The sequence below is a fragment of the Ptychodera flava genome, chromosome 6 (assembly GCF_041260155.1).
Source record: "Ptychodera flava strain L36383 chromosome 6, AS_Pfla_20210202, whole genome shotgun sequence".
Classification (NCBI taxonomy): Eukaryota; Metazoa; Hemichordata; class Enteropneusta; family Ptychoderidae; genus Ptychodera; species Ptychodera flava.
The window spans coordinates 37,992,281-38,006,678 of NC_091933.1; the positions used below are offsets into that span (position 1 = coordinate 37,992,281).

At 36.5% G+C, this 14,398-nt stretch overlaps 1 protein-coding gene across 1 annotated transcript in view; it reads left to right on the forward strand.

Annotated features, from left to right (window-relative positions):
- LOC139135692 (uncharacterized) overlaps window positions 1-14,398 on the forward strand; it is a 76,887-nt gene that overhangs the window by 3,829 nt on the left and 58,660 nt on the right. Inside the window, exon 2 of the mRNA XM_070703319.1 lies at window positions 6,734-6,807. The gene's annotated coding sequence lies outside the window, so the exon portion shown is untranslated. The remainder of the gene's footprint in view (window positions 1-6,733; window positions 6,808-14,398) is intronic.

Consider the following 14,398-nt stretch of genomic DNA (forward strand, 5'->3'; position numbering starts at 1 on the left):
GATTTACTATGTGAGTGACTGGAATCTGTAAAACCCCTAACCAAAGTATATAACTATACTTATGGGCTGTAGAGCTAAATTTGTATAAGATAAACCAATAACATAAATCAAACTTGAGACTCAGTCTTCCGAACTCTCTCCTCTAAAGCATGTCATATCATTTGAGCAATTAAACTGTCTAAAGTACAAAATGTTTTGCATCTGAACCTATTTTCATGTCATGAAAATTGTTGCAGTCATGAACACTTCACTGCCTTAGTTTTAGGACGTGTATCTGATTTCCAGCCTACTGTTTGGTGTTAAAGTGACATTTGCTTAATCTAATTCGTAGTAGTTTATGTCTTTTCTAACAAGATGACCTTGCTGATGTGCAGCGTGCTCGGAAGGTTATATCTGATTGGTCGATTGTAACTATTCAAAGCAACTTAATGAGTTTAATTGTATTATGGCATGATTCAGCCACCCACTTGGATAACAGCTCCCGAGACGCTGCGCATCAGCCCAGATGGATGTGTAATGCAGTGATTGAACCAAACCAGTAGATGTACATCGAGTTATCCATTGAATACAGCTAGGATTTACATGTAGTACATTCAAATTGTTACAGTATCAGTTTTGGTAACATTTAAGCTGTTTTCAGCAGGAAAATTATAGACATCTATTCCTTAGTTAAAATAGTGAGGTCATCAGCAGTGTTTCATCCAGGATGGCATCAACAGAGGGGATTTTCTCCCTTTACCAGAAAATTTAGGGGATTTTACCAGTTCATGTGTTCTACTTGTATTTCTAAGGTGTGACTGGCACCATTTCATGGGGGATATAGCCCCATGACAAATTTCTAGGGATGCCAACATGTCAACAAAGGGGGAATCCTCCCGTCCCCCTATATTAATATCTAGATGAAACACTATCAGTGGAGCATTAATGGTGAAAATGTCCATTTGTATGCTGTAACATTGACAGCAACATTTCATGTCATAAAAAAAAATTGATAGGGGTGAAATTTATTGAAAAGTGTTTACTTGAGTGTTCACTGTGCAAAAGATTTCCTTCACTAGTGACCATGCCAGCTACAATTCAAGGCACAATGAGCTGTAACTTTTGGCATTATTTTCATGATTTTATAATAAGATTAAAATTTGTTCATAGAAATATTCTTACTCAGAGATGTTTACTCAAGTATAATTATCCACTGAGAAGGACTCCATGGGGAGGTTTCAGTGAGACAAATAATAAATGGGTGCCGCACCCAAATATGGCCGCCTCCGTACAACTGAACGGTAAACATCCTAAATGGTACAGCATGTACACATTTGAATCTTTACAAATACAACATGGTGCAACCCACTGAAAGAACGGGAAAGGGATTCACTCCACTTTGACAAAAAATTCTCCTTTTTTAACATGGCAAGATTTGAAAGTGAGGGAAATTTAAAATGAACAAAAATCTGTTCAATTCCTTGCCTATTCTGCCACAAGCAAATGTTATTGAGGAATAGTTAATGACTATATTGTTCAATTTGAAGATTGCAATGAATGTCTGAGGAAATTGGAGGTACCTTGATATTGGATAACATTCGCAGAGTTGCAGCTCATGGACCTTTAAAGCTTCATTGTAAATGAAAATAAGTGAGTCAGAACAAGTAAAAAACACACATAAGCATGTACTTTTCTCTTATATGAAAAGTAAGAAGCTGAAGGGAATTCAATTTTGCTTGTATTAACAACATGAGGGGGCGTTCGGGCCAGGCCCGGACTTGCCTGTCCACTGCGGGCAAATCGGCGGGTCGTAGAGGCTAACTTTCAATAGATCGCAGCAAAGAGACTGCTCTGCTAAGTACGACACCCCGATCCACTGGCTACCTGACTCTTTAGCCCTTGAATATATATAAACAAATGAAACAAATCAAGCTTGAAAGATAAATTTCAGTACATTTTGGCATGCGCACTCCTACTGTACCCTATATCAATACTGGGGAACTTGAAGCAACCATCTTGGTCACATGACAAATGTACAATTGCACTAAAGTGTCCAAACATTCCTAAAGTACTTTTCTGATTAACTAAAATACAAAGGCATGCAATTTTCCATGTTGAAGACTTGCTTTTCCATTCAAATTATTGAAATAGTTCCTGATATAATTTGCTAAAACCAGTGAAGAGTTCCTTTGCTACAGACACCAATTTCATTGGCATCATCACAAGCATGTCCCATGTATTTGATATCTACAAGCTACTGATAACGTCGACACAAGAGACCACAACATTAATAGACAGAGCAGAAAAGTGAATTGGACCATAACTTTTGGAATGAAATGGGACCTGAAACCAAAAAGATGAAATACAGAAAAACAGAAACGATAAATCAGTTTAAAAATATGTCAAAACACAATTGTCATCTTTCCAAAGGCACTGAATAGTGGAATCTTGAAGCAAGAGCAGACACAGTAGATAATGGACGGGAATAACTCTAATAAGGAGAAAAGTTGAAAACATTGTTAAGAACTACTGAAATATGTTAAGTTCACATTCAAATATGAAATGAAATTCCTCCTCACAAATCAATTGTGCACAATTGTATTGATCCATCTCATCTAAATCTTTTCTATGATCCTTTTCAATGGCCAACTTGAAACTGGAGCAACATAACTGAGACAGCACCCAATCTAATTAATGTCTGATGTAAAGATGGCCGTAAGTCTTTTACATTATCGTATACGGTCCGTATTTTTCTACATTGCTTCCCTCACTACATCTTAACCTGAACCGTAGGAATCCCATTAAAAGCTTTCACACAAGCCAATCAGAATGTATGTTACAGAAAGCACTGGAGGAGATGATAACAAGCCAACATAAACAACATGTTCAGAGTGAAGCCGAAAATGCTGAAGAAGCCGTTCTCTGATTGGTTGAGTACTTTATACTTTGAAAAAAAGGGAGATTTCCGATAGAGCAGGTTCAGATGTACCGGTAGGTAGTAAGGGGAGGACCAGAGAAAAAAGACCATAAAACGATAGCATAAAGGCCGACCCATCTCTACATCAGATTTTAATCAGATTGAGACAGCATCATTCAATGCCTGTTGTTCATGCCTTCAACAATGAACTTTCTTGATTAGGCTGAATTTGATTTGACATTAGACAAATTACGTCAACTCATCATACGAGATACTTTCCTAAACCATTCATGTTGCCAGTTATCCTTTATTCAATTCATAAAATGTTGAAAGAAATTTTTGTTCATTACCAGTACTTGCGTTAGCCCATGCATATCCACTGATATCTGAATTGCATATTTCAAATATTGCTGTGCCCAGTTTCTTTGTTTCAGATCGACTGATTCATATTCGAATATATAGCCATTTTGAAATGTACGTGTATATGAAAATGAAACTTCTGGTTAACCACTGAATTCTCCAAGCAATATACCATTCATACCTAGAAAATATTGACGATAATATTGTAGTATACTTTTCAATACATGAGTACAGCACATTTGATATTTCCAAAATTTTGATACATACAAAATTAACAGTATCATAATACCAATACTGACAGTACAGATGACAAGGTAATTCTCCAATCTTTCTTACTCAAACAATTTATAGCAGAAGTTTGCTTTCCTTCCTGGCTTGTTCAGGGGTTACTGTAGCTTTATAATAAACCAAACATACAATACCCATGTAATTATAACATGGTACGACATCAATTTTCGGACATCTTTATCTACAAAACTATTGTACCAGTGTTTTCTTTGTTTTACTGTCATTTCTGAAGACAATTATTTTTGTTTTTGACAAAGTTACACCATTGTTTGATATATCTGCACACCAAGTATTATTAGTACAGAACATTCAAGTCTCTCAAGCTGTATTATGAAATCTTCAAGCAATGCCATATCATTTTACATACAGTGAAAGGAAAATATCTTTCAATTCCGATATCATTTGTATACCCAATGAATGTATTCTACATTTTCAAGCACACATGTACCTGGCACTGTGATCATTTAAACAGCGCAAATAGAAAAGGATAAAATACATCCCTGTCTCACTTCCAATAGAAATTATCAGAAATATACTGGTCTAGTCTGACTCGTGATTTGACACCACTGTTGTAAAGAATCTCCATGATGATAGCATTTTACCATGTATGTCGTTATGCAGAAGTTACGTGAATAGGATTGTATGATGAGCTGTATCAAAGGCCTTTACAAAGTTAAGTCCACAAAAGGACTCTATAAAATCTACACCCATATCTGCCTGTATAGGTCTTGACAATAGAGTACAGAGTGAAGATATAATCAAGGGTCTAAAACCTAAATTTGTTGAGTAAACACCTTGCATGGCACTCTGAAAACTACCCTTCTACCTTGGCCCATTTTATCGAAATCAATCATTTTTTGTAGTCTACATGGTTACTGTTGTGTGATATAGTCTTTCAGTAATGTTCAGAATCAATCCATGCCATCAAATATGTTGAAATACAAATCAATCATACAAACATTTTACGACTGTCAAACCTGTGTAAGAAAAAACGACCATATCGATGGCCTTGCTATAGAGGATGGGTGTGGCATTACTTTCAGTGTAGGTAGTGTGCTGAGTGGTGAATTTAGGACAAGATAACAGTAATAAATTGATTCTCTTTTAAATTATGATACATGCATTAAATGTCTTGAAGAATCATGAATTAAATAAAATCAGTCAAATAGACTCATTCCAATACTTTGTCAATTGACTCATTTTGATTCAAATATTATTTGTCCAGGGTCATTCGAGTCAACTACCCTGACCACTACACACCAGTTCTTTTTACCAAGTTGGAGCAATTTCATGCAGCCACTACACTGACCACATAAGAGACGTAGTGGTTCTGTAAAGTGACTTTAACATGTAAAATGTTCGTCCAAGATTTCCTCATTTTGTACCAAAAGAATGCGCCTCAGGGACAGATAGTCAAACTGTCAAACTTTGAAAATCCTCTTCTGATCTACCATTTGTGGGGGCTCTTGGAGTAAGAAACATTCTCACCGTCTTAGGGTTTCAAAAATCAAAAATTTCATTTTTCCTCATAGAGTAAACACAGGGATGGCAGCCATTTAGAATTTCATATATCGGTAAATGTCAGGTAATTTCTTTCTCCAATACCAAACTTTGCTCAGTTTATCCCTGACTTTTATTTTTATTTGGTGAGAGAATGGTTGAAAGTTTTCATTGAGGAAAGTTGAAGTCTTTCACTTTTGAGGCGCATACTACCTTAAGCCAACCATAATCAGCCCTGTGATCAATAAAAATGGGGTTTTAACTTGAGACTGTTTCTGGCACTATGCCAGAGCTTTCCATTTTGGCATATTTGAAGTTCACACTATCAGTACCAAGTGAACATGGGATGTACATAACATGAAAGAAAGCAAGACTACGAGAAGTGAATCAATAATCAGTAAATGTGTCAACTAGATTTATTCATGACACAAACGTCACAAGTCTACCCTGGATGTACAGTACAGTACAGATGCACTTTCCTTTTTTTCTTCTATTCAATAGTGCCCCTCCTACAGCAAACTCATGGCGTTATCTATTGATGCCATCGTAAATTGTCAACTTCTGCATTTTGGTTGTGTCTTTTGTATACTGGATAAAAGGAGCTTGTCTTTGAATGGCTCGTGAAAAATCCCTGGCCGTTAAGTGTTTGGAGCAGTGTATGGATGACCTAAAATTCGAACGTACGATTTCATGAGACTTGAAAGAAGTAAGTTGGATCTGGAAAACCCAGTTTCATTATCTATACCAGGAATTTGTGTCACACAATCTTTAGTCACAGAGCAACTTATCCAAACAGAGTAAGACATGTACAAGGTCAAGTTGACATTCTCGGTATTTGCTAGAAAAATATTTGCCAGAGAATTCAACAGAGTATTTTGCAAGTAGAAATCAAGAATAATTTTAAGTTGACTTTCAGTCATGTTATTGTTTTAACTCAAAATGTTAATTGAAATGTCTGTCAAAGAATCCAACACAAACAATGCTAGCATCAAATACATGTAAGTTCCAGTAGTTTTATCTGGATGCGGAAACTTCTTCACAAAATTTATCTCCTCTTTTCCTCAGCCCATTGACAGTTATAGTTGTGGAGGGTTTTCCAATGTGGAAAAAAGTTTCCATAGATGTTGGACAACTTTTGACAAAGTCTTGATGATGAGATGCAATTGTTTTGTGGTGTAGCAGTAACTATATTTTCCATTGAACCAAACAACAAGGACGATGTAGTTCATACGCCACGGTAGTCAGTTATCAGGTACATGTAACTTCTATGTGTGTAATATCTCTTCATAACTATGGAGGCTGGAGAGTCCATTTGATTTCAGAAAGATACTCTGGTGAAGTTGTGCACATGTCTGTACGCTTCATATCTTGAAATAAAAGACTGCATTCTTGATACATTGAAGTGGTAGTTGGGGAAACCTTTGCATACTAAACCAGTTATACTGCATATTTGTTGGGCAGCTTGTCCAGTAGCAGTCATAGCATAGGTAGCGCCCTCTATGGTATTTCCGTACCTATCTATATCTGTCAATAATTTACCTGTACAGTGATTGTGTCGACATCACTCTGGCATGGTTCGTGATGTGACTGATCTGGTACAGACAAGAACATAAGATCCTAAGAAGATACATTCCAAGATGACCAGGTTATGGTGGATAATGTCCTTAACTTTAATTTTCTCATCAACAGGACTCTGTACTGAGGAATCGTGGAACTGGACTAGGCCATGTGTCTATAATACAGACGGGCAGTGTACCATACAGGTAAGCCTAGCCAAATAGTTTAACTGTCATACACAGGAATCCAAAAATGGGTGGATTGATCGATAATTTGCTGATTGACGTCTACGTTGCCATTCCGTCTGTCTTTATGGGTATGTTAGAGTATCATTTAGGTGTCCCACTTTTTCTGTTAAACAGGTGGTTGAGTGAAGTTGTTTGTCTTGGCAACCGTGTTCAGTGTCACAGAACATGAATTTCAGTTGGTTTCTATCTTTATGAAAACACAGCCACAACTTTGAAGCGTGATTCATCCATTACAGTTTCAGAATGTCGTAGACACATTTCAATCAGGACACTATTACAGTGTCATCAGCGTCAGGTTTGGTGACACAGTCACACCAAAGCTATGAGGAAATAGTTGTGTGTCACTTTGAAAAAAAAATAACGGTAAAGTGGTGCTGTGCACTGTTGCTTGAATGAATTATGTATACTGTGCCCAACAGACTGTACTTTTTCTTCAATTACTGTTGAGCTAGAACAAATAAAATTGCTACATTTTGTACTCCATTTCCAGAAGTCTTATTTCCTTGTTGTTTTGAAATACCTATCACAAAGTAATTGTACAAGACTGTACAGTAGCTGTCTTTTTGGGGGGATTTTAATGACGTTGATCTTCCCATTGATTGCTATCAGTAGACAGGTTGGCTGTGTGTCAACACTTCAAGGAAATCATTTTCATAGTAATTCCTGAAACTACACCATTATCTGAAAGGGGCTTGCAATGAATGTCTGTATGCTAATAGCACATGGCCTTTTCAAATTCACCAAAGTGTGTTGAACTTTGCTGAGGAAATAGCACTGTTCTCAGGTGTCAAGTGCGACTTATGTCCCTCAAGGTCAAAGCTAAGAGAGAGAATTTTTACGAAATTCTGTGACTGACATTCTATGAAATTTTGCCAATTTCGAACCATGTTATTGAACGTATTGATCACTGCAAGTCCAGAAATGATGCTTCAGACAACTTGAATTACCCTTAGCATTTATACACCCAGGCTAGCTATTCTAATATACAATACATCCGGTTGGTAAATTTTGACCAAAGTATAAGTCAATTTATTCCAATGCCCAAGATTACCACTACAATATAACACCACGTTTTTCTCCCTTTTTCCTGGTAAAAGTGAAAGTACATGAGCATTTCTTTATCACTGCTTGTTACATTATCAAGCTACTTAAAACAGTTACAATTCTATCATGATGAACTTCATGATCGCAAATATTAGCATCACTAATTAGGTATTTGTCGTTCATTTGAGTGCAAACTTGATGAAAGAAATAAATAGCTTGCATGATTCCTAAGGCTGCATTCACAAAAAACGGTTAGGGGGAGGGCTGGAGGAATTCAGGGGGGATTCGAAAATTTTGGGGGTAGTGGAGGGGGGAGACTTGAAAATTTTGCTCTACCTGTGGGGGGGGGGACTTGAAAATTTTTGGGTCCCTTTTGAGTTTTACATTTTCCAATTCCAAGTTTTTGTCGGTAATTCAATGAAAAATGAATACCATTTTTTATGTCATCAAAATGTTGTAATGTTAGTAATAATTTAACAAAATCTAGAACCATTTTGTCACATTTCAAGACTTTTATCTCGAAAAAATCTAAACGTGTGATTTGTCGTAAAAAACAAACTTGAGCCTCGTAACAGGGCAGAAGCTGCAACAGTTAATGATTTCTGCAATATTTCTATGCAATATAACAACTACAGTTTCTTGCTATCTCCCTACAGCATGCTCAAACACACAATATTTAGTTTGTCGACAAAGCCTGTATATATAAATATAAATATGTATTTGGTGATAATTGAATTGGAGTCCAGACTGACAGTCAGTTGTCAGTGATACAAATGCATGGTACACATACATAGGCTGTGATAGCAAGCTGAATACTGGACACTTCAACATGCTGTAGGGAGTACAACAAGAACGCAGTTGTAAAACTGAACAAAAATATTGCCAAAATTATCAAAGTTAATACAGCTACTGCCCACGGGTAGTGTCACTATCAGATACTACCCTGCTACTGCAGTGTCACGGTCACTGCATACCTGAACAGTGACAGAGACAGCTCTGACTCTGATGTACATGGTAGTTGAAGAAGAGTTTTGGTCAAATGACACTAATGACAGTGAAACTCACTTGTACACAAGATCAGGCCAGAGAGCAACACATGGATGAAAACATAGAAATGTTTGAATTCTGGCATATGAGAATAATAAAATATTAAAGAAAAAAGATGGGGTCACCATGCTTGATTTTCTAAATTTTCACACTCTTATTATAAAATGATACAGAAGTAAAACTTTGAATAGTAAAGACTAAAAGAAAAAATATGTGACCAAATGGAATTATTTATTTTTTAACCAAATTTGCAATTATCACACCCAAAATTTCAGAGATTAAAACAATTATTTGATGGAATATTTTAACCTTCCGGTATTGTCAATTTTGAGTAGCATCTAATTCATATAGGTCTTGTAGTTTTGAACATTTTTTTGGTAGGTCACTGTGCAATACAGCAATTAGCTAGAATTCACAATTTTCCTACTCTCTCATGATTGCATTTTGTGTGCTCTTCAACAGGAGCAATTGACCTGGCCAGAGTTGGATTAACTCAAGTTGGCTTTTAGACCAATAAATCTAAAAAATTCACTGATGCATTTAAAGAAGTTGCCTTGGAAATATGACAATACAAAGTGCTAATACAGGTAGTGTTGAACACCTGTGAGCAGAACGGCACAATACATGTTTATTTTTTCTGCGCTCACATCCTTTACAAATACGCGGGCCTGTGATAGTTGGGGGGGGGACTTGAAAAATTTTGACCATATAGAGGGGGGGGGCATTTGAAAATTTTTTAGGGTACCTAGGGGGGGGATCTGAAAAAAAAAAAGATTTCAATCGAGATTCCTCCAGCCCCCCCCCCCCAATCGTTATTTGTGAACGCAGCCTAATGTAGGCTTTATATCATTACTTATTTCTAGATTTGTTGAAGTTATTTCAATTGTTAGATTCAGAGACAGGTTCATCAAACTTAGACAAGCCTAGAATGTTAATAAATGCAGTCTTTGTAATGCCCACATAATATCTGCCTTTTGCCGTGAGCTTTGTCCAATGTTACTCTCTAAGGTTTTGGTACTTTAGGACATTTGTGGTTAAACGATTTTGGCAAGTGGTTTAGTAATTCAAAGGATGAATTCTGTCTGTGGTGTCTGTAAACAGATTTGTATATTTGACCACTAACAGACATGGAATCTGGAAGCTGAGATAGTGGAAGTGAAAAGATGATAATCAAATCCTGTTTTTGTAAAAAAAAAAGTGAGCTTAAAAGAGAATTATTTTGATTGGTCAGACAATCTCTCAATTATGAGCTGACTGCTTGTACATGAACATATTACCAATTCATTGATTGTTCAAGCAGACAAATGCTCATAAAGACGAACAGGAACTTAGTTTAGATCAGTAGCTTTCAATGTTCCTTCCTATTTTATTCAATTAAAGTCAGACATTTGACACTACTTTGTGAGAACACCCACCAGTTTAACAGTGAAGTGTTACAATGATTACAGGACTGTAGAACCACTTCCCTTCCGTTTGCTCTGAGAAAGCAGTCCGGTTTTCAAGTTGTGAAGTTGAATACCTACATGTATGTTGTTGAAAGTGTACAAATTATGATTGTTTGCTACTGGTATCAAGTCATTGAGAATTGATATTCGTAACTAATCAGGTCTAAGAGGGTATATTTTGTATAAATGATTAATTTTTACTATCATTTACTTCAAGCATTCTACAGCTCTGTGTGTTCCTTAAGCCATCGATAACTATAGTCATTATGATTTCATATTTATAATTAATCGGACCTGAGAGGGCACATTTTGCACAAATGAATTGTTTTTATATCATTGCTTCAAGCATTTCCATAGCTATAAGGGTATCCTGTAAGCCTATTTGATGCAATGCTGACTCATAAGAGAGATCTCTTTGAAAATTTTATATGTTAACTGTACACACATCAATATAGGAATTACTCAAGACAAATTTCCATAATTGCCTTGATTAACTCAAAGAGATCAGGAATGTTAGGAGGGACACAGCTGTTGTAAGGTAGCCATTAACTTCTAATACTGACTGCATTGGCTACGGCATAAATCACCAAAGTACTGGGCCGTATTCACTTCAGCAATGAATGCAGCAGAGTGTGAAGTAAATTGAAAAGGTCAGACTTCATTAATAACTGTAATGAATTGCACTTGTAAATTAAAACGGTTTACATGTGTGTGTGTAGGGGGAAGGGGAATCGTTTGACTGGCAGCCATTATGCATAGCCCATATGTAACATGTCTCATGCAGTTTTGATGACATATATCATCATACTGCTAAGTCAAGAATTCATAATTGGTGTTTGCACAAATCTTTCATAATACTTAAAAGAAGGCATAAAAATTAGGTATGAGGATTAAGCTAAGCCTGAATAACTGAATTGTCGGTTGAGGCACATTGGAATTTAATATACCCCAGGGTATTCGTGTCAATGACTTTTCCTCTGGCCATACTTTCAGTTGCCACAACAACAAAGGACAGGCTTGGTGGCCATTCTTAACCCAACTGACACTTTCTGAATGGTGAATGACTTGGAAATTTACAGTGGCATTAATATTCAGACAACACAAATAACTCCACAACTTTCAAATCGTGCAAGTGTTTATTTGGTGGAAAATTTAGGGAAGTTGTGCATTTACCTTGATTGGACATTCTTATTTGTTTGTTATTTTGTTGATTTCACTTACAATTCCACTGCTTGCAAGCTTTTCACTTAGTTTTGAATTTGTCCAGAGTTGTTGTTTCCCTGATCAATCAACTCATTTCGTCTCTTCTACAAGCAAACTCAATCATTATGGTGTGAACATTTATTTCATATCTACTACTAACTCTAACATTCGATGTTTTCATTTCTTTCAATTCTAGAAAAGGCATAGTTCAATGCAGCGTCTAATTTTCCTCTTTCAGTGTGTTGAATCACAGTCCCTCCACCCCAAATTGTGTCTGAATACTCAGTATTTAGCCTCGCACACTCACTGTATTAATTATTATGTGCAACATGTAATGTTATAATTGACAAATGGATTCTCATCTGGACCAAAGTTCCATCATGAACAGCAACATTGTACGTTACAATGACATACTCTCAATGTATTTACAAGTTGATCATCAGGAATTTTAATATGACTTTAGGAAGAAAACAAGAAACCATATACCCGGTAATACAGACAGAGTACTTAAAAAACCTCAAAAGTTACAGCTAGTGGTGCTTGTATATACATGATACCACTGATGTTCAACCTGGCGTGAGCACTTCCAGAAATACTTGATCACAAAAATAATCAGGACTTTATGTTTCTGTGATAAAGTACTGGTAGTAGTTTGGTATCAGAAATGTATTAAATTGGGTTATAATGATGTTGCTATGCAGTAACTCCCCATAAACATTTTTCAAACTATGTAAATATCCTGATAAGAGACTGTTGTCATAAAAGATTGAAATGAATTGAGCTAGTTTTGCATTGTGAAATGAATTCACTGCACGAAAAATGTAGACGTTTCAAAAAGGAGAAGTTGTTGGATGAAATGCTTGGAGAAATGGAATTATTCTCTGTTGATGATGATGATATTTGAAGATTTTACTCCGTAATTCATCGGAAGAAGGTTTGAAAGCGCCTCTGACACATTGGCTGCAATGGACGGCTCTACCACAACTGTAACCTCAGGCGACCTTTGACATAAGGCTAGGATTTGACTATTTGAAGGGCAGTATGTACAGAAACAAAGTCTGGCAATGTTTGATTTGTCATTCTACCATAAGTTTTGCCAAACTGATCCCTTTCTTACACCTTACACTCGACCAAAACTTGACTGAGAGTGAACCATTCAAATCTCATATATCTTTTGTAATTCCTCACATTTGACAAGAAAGTCAGAGTCAAGCTATGTTTTGCAGTGTATACTATGATAACATGGGAAAAAAAGCCCTAGAAACAGCAATTACCTAATAATTAATAATCATTTGACTCAAAGTAAAGTCTGATCACAATTTCCACAACTTGTTTTGATATTGATGTGTCATGTGTTATGGTCTGGCATTATACCTATCTCCCGCCTTTTCTGTTTCTCTGTTTGTTTGTTTTCGTTTTTGACCCACGTTTGATTATGCACATTATACCTTGCAGTTTTGAAAGTATTTATGGAAGAATTTCATTGGCAACTGTAAAATTGTTGTTGTTTCATAAGCAGACATGCTTCATAAATACTGCAATTGATAAGCAAGAGTAAACTGGGAATTATATATGGACACGCAGAGCATCCATGTAACCACTGTAAGTTAACAGCAGAATGCAAACTGCCGCCCCGGGCATCCAGGTGAAAGATCATAAATTCATACAACAATGGGGTGTGTATAGGCTTCTTTTAGGCTTGCTGTTGACTTGATTTCCCACTGTGCATTTGGTTGAAGTGTACTTAAATGACTGACTGGATATCAAATGTCTCCATGTGTGATGTTTCTCAAGAAAACGATGAAAATCAAAGTGTCTTTCACTCAGATCCTCAAAAGAAGAATGTTGTTTACCTCACGGTTACCGGAAAACAGACAAAAAATTCAACCAACACGCCATTGGAACTCATCCAATGACACATTAGTTATTTCGCCCTTTTGTGGCCGACCTTTTGGGGACAATTTTGTTTGTTCACGAGCCGGCAAGCACATAATGAGCTGAAATAACTCAGTCGGCAAACCATGACCTGCAATCTTGGTCACCATGGCCCAACAATTGTTTGTTGTCTGGCTCGTAAAAACTCCCAAGGACAAGTTCTGTTTCTGCATCAGGATTTACTAGTACATGACACAACAAGTCTTATCAAAAATTTGAGTCATACCTTATACCACAGTAAAGCATTTTGAATGAAAGCTGCATAATTTTTGTAACATTTTCAGATTTTGATTACAATCGGCAGGTTTTTAATCTAGCTGAAAAGACATCCTTTACCACAGTAACTATGGGGAACAGTTTAAATGTAATGGTGGCATATTTAGCAAATTGGCAGATGTAGCTTAGATTCTGCTAAAAAAGCATGCTAGCTGAAAAGGCGTGTTTTACAGTAATCAAGCCGTATTCTCTTGATTGAAAATGTCAAAATAAGTTCAGTAAAAACACCTTTTAAGAGAAAGTGATATGGAAATAAAAGTGAAATGACACTTCCAGTAGATTTATGTACAAATAGTCCTCAAGAACCATGAACGGAGATTTCTTTGTTCGAATAGCAGCTGTGACAACTCTTCACCAAATTTGTATTGGTATGGTCAAAGTACTATGCCTGGTATGGTATTTTGTCTGCAAGATTACTGATAGCAATGTTTGCCTTGGCGGTGGTGGCATACAAACAAGGTGCAGGGATCACACACATAGCTTCAATCCAAGAGCCAAACTGAATGTCACAAGCGGACTGTTCAAAACTCTTTGATCCATCAACCGCCAAATGGCATGCTGTGATCTTGATCCATGATTATCCCGGCAACTGAAGATCT